The sequence below is a fragment of the Lissotriton helveticus genome, chromosome 3_1 (genome assembly GCF_964261635.1).
Source record: "Lissotriton helveticus chromosome 3_1, aLisHel1.1, whole genome shotgun sequence".
Taxonomy (NCBI): Eukaryota; Metazoa; Chordata; class Amphibia; order Caudata; family Salamandridae; genus Lissotriton; species Lissotriton helveticus.
Genome location: NC_136061.1, coordinates 1,833,850,285 through 1,833,864,304, shown reverse-complemented (window position 1 = coordinate 1,833,864,304; position 14,020 = coordinate 1,833,850,285).

Sequence of the window (14,020 nt, the reverse complement as noted above, 5' to 3'; positions counted from 1 at the left end):
TACCAAGATACTGGCAAAAATTCTTGTTACAAGACTAACAAAAGTAAAAACTGTGGCGGTGCACAAAAACCAAGTTGGATTTGTCTGGGATGTTCCTCTCACAAGATCATGCACATCTCATTTCACCTTGTATACAGTATGGCAGAAGATTGGGATGATTTGGCCCTCTTCCTTGATGTTGAGAAGGCGCTTGACAAAATAGAGTGGGGCTGCTTATTTCATACACTTTCCTGACTGAGCATTGCCTTGCTTTAATGAACCTGGCGTATTGGCCGTACCGAGACTACACAGCTATGCTCAACTGTAATGAGCTCCTCTTGGACTCCAATATTAAAAGCAGAGGGATTAGGGTCCTTCCTCTCCACTTTTTTCTTGCACTAGAGCCTCTAGCCATAGCAATTTATCAACTGCAAGAGGCTGGCACATGATATTGACACTCCTGTAGGCATTTTAAATGTGATTCTTCATGCAGATGATATCCAGTTGACACTTTCCTCCCCACAAATGTCCGCCCCAGCTCTCATGAAAATTATCTTGTGTTTTTCTATCTTTTCAGGCTACAAAATCAATTGGGTCATGAACAAAGCACTACGCACTACATCTACCATCAATCATTCTGTTCAGGGTTAACTTTTCTGCTGTGTGCAAGAAATATTAAATTCCTTGGTATCCTAATTATCAGCAGCCTGCAGGCGATGTTGAAAGGTAACATGAAGGTTTTGATCGAGCAAATGCAGAAGGGCTTTGCAGTTTGGAGAAACAGCAGTTCTCCACACTTTAAAGCTATGTATTTAGTATGATATCACTTACGATACCCCAAATCCAATTGCCCAATATAGGCCATCAAAGCAAACACTACATCTGGCAAGAAGAAGCTTCAAGGGTTTCTGGATCAAAACTTCATGCTGCAAACCGCTGGTTGGCTTAAGACACCCTAACATGTACTTTTACCATATGGGCCAAAACCTCTCACAATTTTCCTTTAATTTACACCTAGAGCTGGAAACACCCAACTGGGTGTTACTGGGAGGATCTTGCCAGGGTGAACTCAGTGGTCACTTGTTCATATATAGCATGCTCACTCGACTGGAAGATCATGAAATTCCAATCTTGATAGGGTCTCTTTGAATGTGGAGAAACTGCCACAAACTACTACAATCAAACCTGTTCCTGAACAGTTTTGCACAATGCAGCCATCCAAATAACTGGAGAGGAACTCTACTGGCCACTCTGAGAATGTTATGGCATCTACCATATATATCAAGCCTTTTCATAGGGGACCTTCAGGACATTTCAAAACTTGAGACATGAATTTTTCCTAAACACAATTTAATTTATGCAGTTCAGAGTATAACCTTAGAAAACTTGCTGGTCAAAGAACACCAATAGACATATCGACAATCCATGTCTACTTAATTAAATAGGGCTCTTAAAAGAAATTGGTGTTGGGCCTCTACGCCACATTGATTGCCAAACTAAATTCTTAATATGCACTAAAACATCTCAATGATAAGTTGGAACCACTTCTCAACACACAGCGAGGAGAAGAATTGGAAACAAGCATTGAAAATGCAATAGGGCTCGCATTAGGAAAGTTTGAGCTATTGGTCTTATAAATCAAAGTTTTTTTATTTATGTGTTATTCTTTAAAATAGCTAAATTAATAGCTTTGTCATTTGCTATGTTTTGTTATGTATGCTATGTTTTGTTGGGTTTTGTTATGCTATACTATATTTTGTTTTGTTTTGCTATGTTTTGTTTTGCTATGTTTTGTTTTGCTATGTTTTGTTTTGCTATGTTTTGTTTTGCTATGTCTTGTTTTGCTATGTTTGGTTATGCTATGTTTGGTTATGCTATGCTTTGTTATGCTATGTTTTGTTGTGTTTTGCTATGCTATGCTATGTTTTGTTGTGTTTTGTTATGCTATGCTATGTTGTGTTGTGTTTTGCTTTGCTATGTTTTGTTTTGCTATGCTTTGTTTTGCTATCCTATGCTTTGTTTTGTTATGCTATGCTATGTTTTGCTATCCTATGCTTTTTTTTGTTTGCTATGCGGTGTTTTCTTATGCTATGCTATGCTATGCTGTGTTTTGTTATGCTATGCTATGCTATGTTTTGTTATGCTATGCTGGTGAGGGTGAGGGGTGAGAGGGTTGTGAGGGTGAGAGGGTGTGAGGGTGAGAGGGTTGTGAGGCTGAGGGGGTGTGAGGGTGAGTGAGGGGGTGTGAGGGTGAGTGAGGGGGGGTGAGGGGTGTGAGGGGGTGTGAGGGTGAGGGTGAGTGAGGGGGTGCGAGGGTGAGTGGGATAGGCGAGACCTAAAAATCTATCCAACAGCCGTACTGAATGAGTAAAGTGAAGTGCAAAAACCAATCAAATGTCAGAAGTGATCCTTCTGGTGTTAATAATCTTTATGAATTCATAGTTCTTGAACATGCTGGAGAGCACCTTCAAAGCGCAAACAACGTTTTTAACAGCTTAATCGTTGTTATTGGGTGGGTTTTTGGTGGTCAAAAGGACAGCATTCAGGCTGGTTTTCTCAACAATGGAAAATGCTGCATAACCAATGAGTCACCTCTAAATGCACAAAGGCATTAAAGGGCATTACCTGCAGAGCGGTGTGAACTGCAGTGATAGATCAGCTGCTGCAGGGGAGGAGGAGAGGTGGGCTGATCACCGTGGCCCCTGCGGCTATAGAGGGGATCCGGGAGAGGCTGACCCCGGGCGGCCGATGACGAAGGGCACTCTACTTAACCCGGAAGTGGGGGTGGGAGGAGTGTAGATTTTGGTGTTAAGAGGGAGGGCACCAAACGGGGAGAAATGTTAAAGGTTAATGTGATTAAACAAGTTAAACAAGTTTTTAAAAAAAGTACACTGGGGGGAGGAGAATCACCAAAATATGCACTAACCCTCTATGAATTTCACGAGCCTGCATTCTGGCGTCATGATGTAACACGGCGTCCCTGCCAAAAGATCCCCCATTCCGCTCCCCCCAAATGATTCTGCATTTGCTAATGTTTTGTGACATAAAACCGGGAGATTATAATTTTTTTCCCTGCCTTAATTGAAGGAAGCATTTAGTGGAGATTTACCCATTATTAGCTCTTGGCGCGCGTGCGGCGCTCTCGCGCACTCCGGAGCAGGTTTGGACGAGCTTGCATGATTTATGCGAATGGGCCTGCGGGGAGAGGCAATTTGTAGCCGAGACGGACAATTATACGTGGCCCATGAGTGCAAGAATGACTGCGGCAGGCGGCCAATGGGTAGTAAGGCTGCGCCGGCAGCCATGAGCCGCACAGCGGTGTGACGGTGGCTCCAGAGAGCGCCGAGAAGGGGTGCTGCGAGGCACTGGCCGCAGCCAAAGAGAAGGCTCGCGGGGAACTTTAAAAGTGAGCGAGGGAGAGGGGCTGGGGTAGAGAGAAGCCAGAGGGTGAGGAGAAAACAGGAGAGGGATACAAAAAGAGTGTGTGGGGAGTTAATTCAATAGATTATAGAGTACAGGTGCGTGGGTGTGGGAAGGAAGTGAGAAGGCAAAAGAGCATTAGAGATTTTAAGAGACTGCGAAAAGAAAGTGAGAGTGGGAGAGCCGATGGGGGACAGAGAGGCAGTGCTGTAGTGAGGAGAGTGAGAGATGAGTAAGTATGAGAAAGTGATAATGAGAACGAAGATAGGTGGGAGGAGAATTAGTTGGGGTGAAGGGTTAGCAGTAAGGATGAACTGGGAGAGGAAGGAGGAAAATTGGAGGGGAAAATGAAAAGAGGGAGGAAAAGAGGAAAACAATGAAGTGGAGATAAGCGGAAAGGATGAAGAGGGGGAAATAAAATGGACAGGTATGAAAATGAGTGAGGGAACGAGAGTGACGACGAGAGAAGAATACGGGAACAGCGGAAGCCAGAGAGAAAGATGGAGAGAAAGACTGAAAACCTGAAATAGAGGGAGGGGGGAAGAATCACAAAGAAGAGAGAGACAGACTGAGGCTGGAGAAGTGATTTAGAGAGGCACCGAGAGAGTAGCACTGAAAAACAGGTCCAGGGCTCGAAAAGAGAGACATATATGGTCGAGGTGGGAAATGCAGAAATCAGAGACAAACGAGCCAAAGAGAGGGAGGAAGATAGCGAGACGATGAGAGAGAAAGCTGGCCAGTGAGAGAGGCGGTAAGAAAGAGAAAATCAGAGAGAGAGAATATAGCATGTAACTGGGTAATGTGGCCCGATATTGCCATGAGGGGGTTCTAGTAATATCATGAACCACAAGGTGACGAGGCAGAGTGGTTTATAAATGTCACAGGAACCCTAAGATGGCAATGTAGGGCCATATTATGTACGCATGGTACCCATTGTGTATTTTAAATGGTATACATTAAGTTTGGGAAAGTTAGCTTGAAAAAGCAGTTTTCTAAAAAGTGAAGTTGGCACTGGGATTTGATTGGAATTATATATAATGTTTAAGCTTCTTTTAACTCTCCTTTAATAAATTGGTAATTGAAAAATGGTGAGGTGATTGGATTTAGAAGATTCTGTGACTGCTGTGTTTACCGCACAATTATGGACTTACACTGACATTGAGGGAGAAAGCTGGACAGTGAGAGGCTGCAAGAAAAAGAAAAGCAGACCGAGAGAGAGAGGAGAACATAAAGGCACAGAGAAATGGAGAATCAGAGACAGAAAAAAGACGAAGAGAAAAGCATAAAAGGAGACACGGCCTGCGGCCGTGAAACTGAAAGTACGGCCGGCCAGCCGGCCGGCCGTGAATAATTAGGGGGTGAGAAATGCGCTGGGGGGGCAGCCTTTGATGTGGTAATGCGAGGCAGGCAGGCAGGCGGCTGGTGGCACTGTGCACGCGCTTTTTAGGGCTTGCGCTTGCGCAATGACCTAAAAAGCACATGCACTCCGTGGAATCGCCAGTGTAATCGTGCTTGGTTAAACGCTGTTTAAGCCCCTATAGAGCTTCGCCAGCTATGCGCATGCGCACAGCAGGCGAGCCCTAAAAATGATGGGGAACCATGATAATAGATTAGGCGAAGCACGGCTGACATTCATCTTTAAAAGACCGTCCATGACTGGCATTTGACTCCTTTTAAACTTTGTAGGGCAAAACTCTACTCAAACTCATATTGATGGTGGTGTGCACTCCCTAAGGAAGACATATTCCATATCATCGGTATTGACCCAAGATTACACTCATACTGGAACTCCATCTGGTTCTGCCTTTGTTGAAAGAACAATCCTACTATAAAGGCCTCCTTTGAGCTTGCATCTTAACATAACTCTCAGGACGTTGTTGGAGTCACTAATCATAAAAAGCAATGGGTCGACACTGTGCTAGCCATTGTTAAAAAATGGAAAGCATCTTCTCCACCACTCTCTGAAAAATGGATAATTGCAATGATAGAGGTGCCATCCATAAACAAGTGATGTACAAATCGAATGACCAACCATGTGAATTCAAGGACATTTGGGGCAGAATTAAAATAACAGCTCCTGAGAACCTGAAAACCCCATCCTGAATGCCATCAGGCTGCAGCATGCGATCACTGCATGTAGGCCCTTTCAATTGAACGCTCATTCTTCGATCAAGGTAAAGTTTTGATATTAAAAAGCACAATGGATATTGCTACTTAGAGGAGAAAAGTTTAGTATACCCTTACATTTAATTCTGATGTGGTATTGCAAAATGTTAAATCTCATGAAGATATTTAAACAGAAACATGGGGACTTCCAACCTTCTTCTGAAATTGTGGGCCTAATTTACAAAGAAATCACGCAATGCAGTGCAGCAATTAAAGTTGGTTTGCTGCATTGTGTGAATGGGATATCGCAGAGCAGCACCACATCTACTACGATGTGGTGCTGTTTTACTCTTTCTTTGCACTAGTGTCCTTTTGGCTGCCATGTTCCAACACAGAGTATATAACAGTGAGCAACCCGATATACCCTTGAGGGCTTGGGTATAAATGTGAAAATGTAAGAGGTGCCTCCAAGGGATTTATTTAAAAAGTAGATTTCTGTAAAATCATTAAAGAAAACTTAGAAGGACAAATCAATGGTCCTCAAATAGAATCACTCAATATTAATATGTTCTACTGAATAATACACATTAATGTTCAACATAAAACATAAACACACCATAAGAAACAACACATCAACAAAAACCAGGTGTATATGAAAACATTGACTTTATCAAGTAGTTAAGAGGCAGTCAGTTTATAATACAAATATGTGAACAGGCCTACAGGAAGATCAGTAAAACATAAATGTTAAACTCTGTAGATCCTGATGGCGGCTTTCCTAATTTTTAAGTTTGTCGATTAGATAGGAAAAGAGCGTAGACGTAAAAGGATAGCCTTTGGTCAGAAAACATCCCTTCCTCTGCAAAAACTATAATTTAAAGCATTTCCTTATTTGAATGTGTGCTTTAGCATGCAGCACACAAGCAAAGAGAGAAAAGTAGCGAGAAATTAAAATATTTTCCCTTATTAACTGCAAAGTCCTGTAGTTTCATTTTTTTGATTGTCACATCTCACACTAGTAATCTATAAGGCAGCACCAGGACGCCCTGTGTATTCGAGGGTATAGAAACTATATATAATAGTATGCCTGCCTCAGGAAGGAGCAAGACTTTGGGCCAATCTCTGTGTACAATTCCTTGTAGATAGGGATTTGCCTCAAAACTGAAGGGTAGTTGCATTGGAACACCCATGCACCTCTCATTGAATGTCCCCTTGATGCAAAGTAAAGCAAGGCACTACATTGCACTGTGTTTGGTTACCTAGGGTTACATGACAACCCATATCTGGATTTGCGATATATTGTAAATCTTAACAGTAGACTGAGTTTGCGTTGTAGACTTTGCATCGGATTTGTATTACAAAAGTGGCTCAAACCCAATGCAATGTCTTTTTAAATCTGGAGCTTTATTTTTTTAAGTTGAAGAATGCTTGTGATGGCCATAAGAAGCCTTAACAACCTCCAGAGAGTGAAATTAAATGTTTTCTGTTTATCATTTGAACTCACTCTCCTTTGGGGTTTTCACAATGGTTGCATCTACTGATGATGCCAGAACACATTTATGGATTTTTAAATTAGTGGTTTCATACCATCCTAAGCTAAATATTTGTTTACAAAGAAAAGGGGCCAAATGTACAAAAAAAATCTAGAAATTACGATTTTCTAATTCCAATTCTCCCCAAATCACAATTAGGAACTCACAATTCCTGATGTAAAAAAATACACCTTTTAAACAACAATTGAAAGTGGGTTGTAAATTGTTCTACCTCATGAATATTAATGAGGTAGGTCACAATTTGTAACTCATTAGGAATCACAGCCATCTCGGGGATGATGGTCTTCTGAGGTCTTTTTAAAAACTTTCAAGTTCTCAATGAAGAATGGGTCTCATTTGAAAATGGGTTACCACCTCCTTTGAGGTGTTAGTAAAAAATGAATGTTTTGCAACCAGAATTTATTTGCAAAACAGTCATTCATACCACTGTGATTCAGAGTTTGGAAGGGATACCGCAAATGCGCCCCTTCCAAATACTGCATCCCTAAATCAAATTGTGATTCATTAACAAGTTACTGAATTGTGTAATTTGATACATGTACACTTAGTTATTGCTTTATTTCCAGTCACAAACAGGCCGAATCTGTGAATCGAACAGTTTCTGACCTTTACAACTTTCTGTAAATATGCTCATTAGGCGTATTTTGTTTCTTACCATCGAATCCTCACTGAGAATTTGCCATTAGGGACTATGTCAAAAGAGGGGTTCAATATACTTGGCTGAATCATTTTCATTCCATTCCGAAGTCAAGTTTTGCCTCCTTTGATTGGGCTGCTTCTCTTTATTACGCTTTCTTCCCTCATGGGTGTTCCACACTATCAACAACTTGTGTCCACTCTGGGAGTGCGCTACTATTCAAAGGTATTTGGCGACAGTGGTGGTAGTCATGGAGGGGGTGTTGGTGCAGAAAGTCGATTGTAACATTAAGCTTGTATCCTAAATGCATGGGGCCCCACTGCCCTCAACTCAAAGAGCGTATATGGGGAACCTTGGGACTGATGGTGGCGTAGCGTAACTTTGCAAGATTGTGGAGAGCCCGGACCCACCACATATAGGGGACTGGGGTAAGGATATGGACTGGTGCATGGTTACAGAGAGAACTGTATATGAAGCTAGGGGGTGCCCCGCCAAGTGGTCTCAGATATGGGATAAATGGAACACCCACAGGGGTGGTATATGTGAGGCCCGGAGGGCGAGGGGATATCTGTCATACAAGATTTTAATAAGCTCTAATTGTGATTTCTGTATTGTGTTTTGCTTTCTTGTTGCCACGTGACCCCCTTGTACCATACCCCTGTTACCATAATATGTGTAATGTACCTTTGTTGAATGTCATACCTTGTTTTCAATAAAAAGAACTGTAAAAAAAAACTGTGACGTTTTTGTAGCTTTTCTAAGGTGTCACTACCCTACTTGCTCTTGTATATGTATATGTCCTGTGTTACCTCGTGAACACAGAAGGTTTCTCCGTCATTGCTTGATCAAACAAGGGACAAGGACGATGCAGGGTGCTGTTTAATGATGCTCTCCCACAAGTAATAGCCAACTTCACAAAAATGTTGGACAGAGTGGACAAACATGAAGGAATTTAGCCACACACCTGACCCCTCTAGGATTTTAGGGACACAAACCTGACATGTGCCCAACACCATTTCAATAGTTAGCACACAGCACTGTATTATTCAGCACTTTAGAATACATTTTTGGATCATGACCAAATTCTTAACCTTAGAATGTATTAACAGCAATGAAATGTTACTATGTTTAGCAGCAGAAGCCTTAAATCAACTCGTGCATTTTAACCACGGGTGGTAACCCGTCTCTTTCTCATCAAAGTTTGTCCACTCTCTGTTGACTATCGTCTATTTTGGCTTTCAAGAATTTTACTGTCCAGTTTTTGATGTCAGAAACATCATTTTAGTACAGCTACTAGAGAATTTCTGCATTTTTACAACTAGTGCAAGGCACTTTATGACTTTGCACTATAATATAATTTTGTGTGCTTCACTAATTTCTCATTTTTATAATGTCTTTACAGCAATAAAACACCACTATGCTCTGCTCCAGACGCTTTAAACTAATAACAGTTACCTCATAACCACCGTTGGTAGAACAGTCTACCCCAAGGCCTTTTACATCCTATTGTTACAGCTACTGGAATTTGTTACGTGCTTATTCTGTGGTACTCAGTCTGATCTTAGCATTTGGTGTAGATTCACTGTAAAACATCTTGACACTCAACTGGTGTTTTCTGTCGAGTGGCAAGCTATGTATCACTGTTTTCCTAATTTTTCAAGGAGCTGGCCATCAGGGCCAGCCTGGCCGTAGCGGGCACCGGGCGCTTCCCCGGTGGGCTACCAGGTTAGGGGCCGGTTTTGGGCATCTGGGGGACATTTTTGTGACCGGGCCGGCAATATCGTCCCCCTGTAACAAAATCAGCCCTAGCAAAAAGCTCAGCTGCACCCCCTCCTCCCCTCCAGCGGGGGCCAGCCGAGCAGTTTGGGTTCCCAATCCGGCCCTGCGCAGCTTCGGATTCAGAAAACAATAGAGTAGGTATAGAGAAGGAGGCAATAAGCCTGTTAGACTAATACCACTAATCTGTTTATTTTAGAATGGATGTAAAATGTGGTGGGACGTTCCCACAGAATTGTCAACAAGGTTTTTTGGTGGTGAATAGAAAATATTTTGTTTCACCCGTGGAATTGGTGGAATTTTGTCAACTTCAATTCTTGTAATGGTAGATTGACGAGCTAGATTTGGGGTCCTCTACCGCAATTTCCAGTCGGTAGGAGGCTATCTGGCAATATTTTCTAAGACGGCCATCGCTCAAGTAGAATCTACTGAAGCAGCAGCAAAATCAACATGAGTAGCTGCGCCCTCTGGCATTCAGCTTGGTGCAATTTGTGCTGATTTTTCAGCACAGAAATTGCTACCGGTGCTAAATCACAGCTCAAGTTTTTATGTAAATGCGAAATCGCGCGAAGTCAAATTCCATGAGCTACACCCACCCCTAATTTTCTTTAGCTACGCTGCAGCTTGTCTGGCAGAAGCCAGTGTGAACAACATATTTTGGGTCATAATGATCCTTTCACATAATTTAAGTCAAGTGTAATGGTCTCCTTTTGAATGTCCTATTATTATGTGTATTCTACAGAAGGTCGTTGTACAATGATATACAGGCGAACATGAAGGAATAATGTGCCTATTGTGCTCTCTGAGCTTTGTGACACTCGAGGATTCAAAGATACCCAGATGGATGAATGTCTATAAAGTGTTTCTAAGTTGTACATATCTTTCAACTGCTAACTCCTTTCTTCTCTTTTTTTTACATCATATTTGATCTTTTCTTCTTTCAAGTTTCCCATTAGTATCTGCAAATCATTGTGACATAAATAAAGCCTAATTGCCAATTATGCAGATACTCCATATTCCAAATGACAAGCTGTAGCATACACCATAATACAAATAAAATTCAATTTTAATCAGTAAACAAATTAGGAGGAATTGCGTTCTGCTTGCGTTCTAATGTATCTTTCCACAAACAAGGGCAGGTATCAAAGAATTGCTAAGACATTATCTCTGTTCAATACACTGTATCCATACAATTTGTCTTGGGTTAGGTCTTATACAATGAATGACATGAAAGGTCTCTCCTGTGAGATTAGCATTTTCAGCTACCTTGACATTCAGACCAGTTAGCATCCTTGTTAGATGAGGCTTAGGCAATTAACACAAGGCAAAACCTTTGAAATCAAATGTACAACAAATGCAATTATGTACTATCATGAACAACACTAGGTTTCGGTTTGGGGCAGAGTTTTCCAGACCAAGACAGAAAGGAAACGGACACTATAGTTTAGCAAGGACATACTAATGCAACATTTACTCTATATAAAAATGTGTAACATCGCATAACGTAACCTCACATACTTACCAACTCCTGTGTTCAAGGAACATGGATCCTTGAAGGTTATTTGAACATCTGGGCAGCTAGCGAGGATCTTCCATGTATTGGCAGCAGCGGCTGCAGTTGCTTCTGCTAAACCATTGTTGCATTTAAAGTCATCACTCTGGTAATCATTGTAGTTTCCACAAAGACCTGTGTGAAGAAACAAAGAAGGGTTACAAATCTTTTTACATCTTAAGAGAAGGGCTGTTTATTCTAAAGAAGTGTGGGCCTTACCACAGGTTGACCCCTTGTAGGACGGATCGAGAGTTATGTAGAGCATCATTAATGGTGTGAAGTCTATCTGCAGCCGGATGCCACTTATTGTGTACAAAACGATGGAGGAAGGTGAAGGTTTGAAGATGCTAATAGTGCCTGTGAAGAAACACTGAGAATCAAGATTGCTGAAAGAACAAGAAATTATTTCAGCATCAGTCTCTAGTACCTAGCTGTGGATTTAATTTTTAAGGCAGGTAAATCCTGGAAAAAGAATAATCTACATGTGCTGATATGCAAATCAGATTGAAAATGTGGATAGTAATTCTCAAGGTGAAAATGTAAATCATGCAGAACGATATAACAAAATTCGATCAATTGTACTCCAGTCAGTACTAATACTGGATAACTCATTTAGATTTAAATGACTTCCAATCATCCTGGAACGTAACACATGGATGATCTAAAAACCTAGGTTATTAGTTGCAAGGGGTGATAGTTCCACCCAGATAGAAAACAATCCTTGTGATTGTGAGCCACTAAAAAGTCACTGAATTACCCGGATCTTAACTCTCTGGTAGCTTTGCACAAAAGCAGTCAAGCGTAACTTTGAGGCAATGTGTAGAGTATTTATGCAACACACAAACATTAATAAAGTAAAAACACAACACAAGAAAAATCTCACACCAATTTAGACAAATACATTTTAAAACATAAAACTACTCCAAAGTTAATTCAATCGGAAGAACCAGAGTTTTTTAGTTAATTATTTTTTAGTACAAAATAGCTCTCAGCAGATAAAAGGACCAACCATGGGTATTTGGTTGTGCAAGACCAGGTCAAAGTCGAAAGTTAAGGCTGACCGGGATGGAGCCTTGGTCCAATAAAATGGGTGGATTGATGGGGAGTCACTGGCCTGGGCTAGTTAAAGATCTGTTGACAAAGATGGGAAAAAACTCAGAGCAGAAAAAGCTGATTTTCAAGGCCAATGAGGTTGTCAATATTCATGGGGGGAGGGCTGGTCGTCGTCAAACCCTGTGAAGATTTCTACCTTTGGATTTAGAGGTTTTTTTGGAGCTCGGATTAGACAAATGGGGCAAAGCTGCACAAGGTCGGATACTGATGCTGGGTGGGCCAGCTCAAGAGCATTTGCTGTTGTGGAGAGGAATGTAGCGGTAGCTGCCATGAAGGCAGGATGATTGGCAACATACCTTGGGTGGACCCGTTGGCTGGTAGGTCCTGGTCTTCTGTTGCTTCTCCAGGCAGTTTGGCTTGCGACATTTCCCGAATCCTTGATTTTAGGGATAGGAAGGAGCAGTATTGTCAAAATAAATTCCAATGGTCCAGGACATGGGGGGGGCACCACTTGTGGGCTTAGGTCACTACAGCAGAGGCCAGCAGCAGGGTTCAAGCTCTCTGAAACTTGTTGTGTCCCTGCAGTTCACACAGGAGGGCAGCCAGCTAACCCTTTGAGTCACTCTGTTGATACTGGGTTCAAGGAGAAGGTCCATATTTTCTTCCCAGGCAGCCGGGCTGCTAGGCAGTCCACAGGTCCAGAAATGATATGATGAGTTGTTCTGGGGGTCCAATATGTATACATGGTGCCAGCCTTTGTGTGTGGGGGGCACATCCTATCCTACCCCCTCATCTGGTTCTGGAAAGTTCTTCCCTTCCCCTGCCAAGGTTCGGAACTGTCTAGGATGAAAACAGGATGGTGTCAGCTTCTCTTGTTTACGCTGGAGGCAAATCCTTTTGAAGTCTAAGTGGGCTAGGGTAATGCTCTGCTCCCAGCCATCCTGATATTATGGTACATCCTGCTCACATCTAGTCCTCTTTGTATCACTGTCTGGGAGTAATACACATTCCAGAGCAGGTTAGCCCTTTACAGTCTTGTGATATAGGATACTGGCAGAAGGCACAAATGGTTTGGACAGTAAAATAGTGAATGTGTTGAGGCAAGTGCACTTCTTGTTTATGATGAGTTTGTTGAATATTTGGGTGACGTCCTGAGGCGCTTGTACTTGAAACTGAAAAAATGTGCTTCTAATGGAGCATTAGAAGCATCCCCGTGGGCACACCATTCTCCCCTCAGTGTGAAATGAGGGTTCTCTACACCATGTTGATGTTGTACATTTTCAATGTTTTATTCACATGATATCTCTTCAATTATTTATTTGTACTTTTCTCAATACGTTTTTCTTCTTAATCTTTTTCAATCCATTCATTTCTTTTTACATATGCAGCATTATTTTAAATCCAATGCATTTTGGGCATCAAATACTGCCCTTCATCAGGGAACAATACTACAAAAGAAAAATAATAAAGCAATGTCAAAATGTAGTACGATCTGGGTGTTGATTTCACCTGCTTCCTAGTGTTTGTGAGCATTTACAATGTCACCTAAAAAGTACAAATAAATAATTGAAGAGATATCATGTGAATAAAACATTGAAAATGTACAACATCAACATGGTGTAGAGAACCCTCATTTCACACTGAGGGGAGAATGGTGTGCCCACGGGGATGCTTCTAATGCTCCATACACATTTTCTAAAAGTGCCATTTTCAGAATTGTAAACCAAGGCCTGACTTTTACCATTAAAGAGGATTTTCAATTACGAATCATTTGAGTCTATACAAATGTGAAGTCTCTTTGTATAAAAAGATAGGACAGTCCTATCTTTTCATGTCATAAAGATAAAATACCTTTGTGAATAGCAAACAATTGTAAACTTACATAAAAGTGTACATTTACCTATGTGAACTTGACCCCATATATCTATTTTCTCCCAATCCAAA